Source organism: Panthera onca, chromosome C2, assembly GCF_046562875.1.
Source record: "Panthera onca isolate mPanOnc1 chromosome C2, mPanOnc1 haplotype 2, whole genome shotgun sequence".
NCBI classification, from domain to species: Eukaryota; Metazoa; Chordata; class Mammalia; order Carnivora; family Felidae; genus Panthera; species Panthera onca.
Window position 1 is genome coordinate 70,337,426 of NC_138347.1, and position 3,723 is coordinate 70,341,148.

Genomic DNA, 3,723 nt, shown 5'->3' on the forward strand with positions numbered 1-3,723 from the left:
AGCCAGAGGCAATTACTCCTTGGGGTTTGGTCATATACCATAGGTCTCTTCCGAGCTTTTGAGATAAAAGAGGTAACCTGGACTTAGAGAGTATTTTTCTGTCCAAAATATTCTGTCCAAAGTATTATAGTTCAAAATAGCTCAAAACAGCCCAAACCTCCTTGGGAGGTTGCGAGGTGTGTGTGTGGGGGGGGGGGGGGGGGGTTAGTCGTTAAACATCCCAAATGTCCCTGAGCTACCACGTTTTAGGAGGTCACCATTCCTTCGAACACCGCATGTAGTGTCTGTGCTCCACTTCCTGCCATATGAGCGTGGAGAGGGTAGTTCCAAGAATCCCTGAGGGGCTCTTCCATGTTTTCCCCAAACCGTTTGCTGTTTAGCTTTTCAGGGGCCTCCCTGATGGTCACTTCTAGCAACTTTGTAATCCTATCTCCAGGCTTCCATGGCTCTCCACAGATCACTTTACCTGGACGCTGCGCCCCATAAATACCCGCAAACACAGTTAATATTGAACTGTAGCATTTAGCCTAACTTTACTGAAGGCTTGTGGGTGACAGCTCAGGGAGGGGAAATACAGTACAGAAAGGGGAAAAACTTAAAATGGATGACCGTAGCTCTTCACTCCTGGTTGTTCGTTCGCTGTCCTGGCCTCCCTCTCCCAGCTCCTCTACTTACCTCTTGTCCCCGAACCCCTGAGCCCCTGACTTCTCACTACATTTCAGGAACCAGCCCATCACTTAGAGTAGGGTCTTCTTAACTCAGGCCTCCCTCCCTACAGCTCAGAACCCCAATTCCCCCTGGGTCTAGCCCCGGACAGAGGGGTGAAAACAGTTGCTCCTTGTGAATATTAGGCAGTTTTACCTCTGACCTTAGTGAAGACAAAATTTTTTGTTATTACACAGCAGGTTAATTCCTTGTTGTCCCCAAGGTCTCCATTCAGGAATAGAATTTCGGGTTTGCTCTTATATAGCTGAGAGGCCCATTTAAATATTTTTCCCAGGCAAAACGCCTGTGCTGTTATTCTCGGCTTGAAGCATTCCTGGCACCAGAAGTTAAACTAAGGCCTCTTTTTCGTCTCTTCTGTTTTCTTTTTAAATTCACTTTATTGAGTTAGGTCTAATTTACATCAATAAGCGAATCCATTTAAAGGGTAAATTTTGGTGAGTTTTGATAGATGTGTATACGTGTGAAACCACCATTATAATCACGACATGGAACATTTCTATCGCGCCCCAAAGTTTCCGCTTGCCCCTTGGCAGTGTGTTCCTCCCTCCACCCCCCACCCCAGGCAACCACTGACCTGCTTTTGTCACTAGAGATTAGTTTGCTTTTTCTAGAATTGTATATAAATGGAGTCATACAGCATGTATTATTTATTCTATGTCTGGTTTTCCCCCTTAGTACAATGATTTCACAATTCATCCAGATTACTGTGTCTATCAGCCCTTTCTTTTTCTTTTCTTTTACAACTTTATTGAGGTATAATTTATGTAATATGAATGCACATATTTCACGTTTTGATATGGGCTTATACCCATGAAACGATGATCGTGATCAAGATACCAAATATTCTCACAATCCCCAAAAGTTTTGTGCCCATCCTTCCCCACACCCCCAGTCTGAGGTAACCACTCCTCTGTTTTCTGTCACTATAGATTAATTTGCATTTCCTAGAATTTTATAGAAATGGAGTCAAACAGTTGTACTGGGTCTGGGGGGCTTTTATTTTTTGGTCTGGCTTCTTTTACTCAGGATAATTATTTTGAGATTCATTCATGTCGTGCGTGTATTAATAGTTTGTACATATAATTTTCCATTCATTTGGAAATCTTTCCTTAGGATAAAGTCCCAGAAGTGAATTTCTCAGGAAGTGGGTAATTTTTTATGTCATGTCTCAGTCAAAAAACCATTTTCTATGGCTCCTGATATCTGTTGCCGCATTTCCTTTTGAAGGGAATATAGCCTTTGTAAGCTTATTAAAGTATCTGCACCTTCACCTGAATTGACTGCAAACATTTTTAAAGATGTAAAATGTTATTTTGTTTTGCTAGTAGCATATCTGTAAAATGAGTGAAGGGTATTTCCCTCACATTTCTTTATGAATTTTATTTTCTCTTTTTATGAATAATTTGATAATGGCAACCAACTTTTGGAAAATAAGTTATCCAAATATCTGTGAGCCTGAAGACCCATGACTATATCTCATTTACTTTGCATTCCTTACTCCCTGAATCTAGAACAGACTGAATGGCATTCGGCCATCTTTTCCTTTATTCCATAAATATTTAGGAAGCACCCGCTTTGTGCCAGCTGCTCTGGATGCTGGGGACAGAGGAGTGAACAAAGCAGGGAGGCTCTCATGGAAGAGGAGCAACAGACAACCAAACCAACAAAGAGACCACGGAAGTTCACATTGTGAGGATGGCCATGCAAAATGAACTGGGGGCCTGTAGTCAGGTGGGGAGAGGGGCTCCTTTAGATGAGACCACCAAGAACCTTCCTGTTGTTGCACTTAGACTAAAATGTACACTCCCTGTGGCATCAGGCCACACTTCTCTGACATCACGATTCCATTATCTATCTTCTGGAATTAAGCTCTTGGGGAAGTGATATGGAGGGGCTTTCCCCAGGAAGCAGCTTCACCTTTCACACACCCAGCTCCCCTAATGGGATGACGGGAGATTCCATGTAGGGGAGGAAGGTCCCTATCGCCTCCACCAACTGTAATTCAGATTTCCTCCTGGAGGGGTGAGTGGTTCAAGAGATTATAATGCTGCTGTTAGGGTGCTAGCACTAGGCCTGGGCTCGTTGCTCTTGGAGAGGAAAACTGCCAACAATAGAGGGGAGTACATTAGCACCTGTTTAGGGATCGCAGTGGTTTCTGGTTTGCACCTGCCAGCGTCCCCAGTCCAGTTGTTCCTAAAATGGGAGACAACGCAACGAGCAATGAGGGCAGTGGCCGTCAAAGTGTTCCCCGCACCAGCAGCATGCCCACAACTCGGGAACTTTTTAGAAATGCACATTTCAATCCCCAGCCCAGGCTTACTGCATCAGCCATCTGTGTTTTAACAAGACTCCAGGTAATTTTGCTGTGTGCTCAGGTGTGACAATCACTGTGCCTGTGGCACAAAGTTGATTTTAAGTGGTCTGTGGTCACTGTTAGAAAACATTGATTTACTCGGAGGAGGAAAGTAATTGCCTTTTCAAACGCATCTCAGACACTCTGATTACACAGGGAGAAAATCACGCTGACTGCCAATGTATCTGTGTTCTGATACTTGCATATTTCCTTTACAAGGAAGACAGAGCAGCCCCAGGCACAGAGCCTTTGGCAGAGATATGCACCTAGAACCCACTAACACTTAATTTTTGTTGTGTTCATTTTATGATGACTTTCTATTTATGAGAAAGGAAACTAGTTTTTTATTTAAGGTGATGATGTAAAGTTTATTTTAAAAGTAAATTCATTTAGGTCTTAAGTCAATTTCCAAACGATATTCTAGAGGAAAGAGTAAAGACGGCATGTGGTTTGTCAAGAATCCTGAGGGTGGGACAAAACTGCCTGACATTCAGAGGACACCATGCTGGGACACATCCTTGGGTGAGTTGAAGAAAAGACCCTTCAGAGTGTGGGGGTGGGGAAGCAAACAAAGTAAGTTAGTTAAAATATAAATAAAAGAAATACCAAATATCAACACCATGAAAAGTGTCACTTTGCACTAG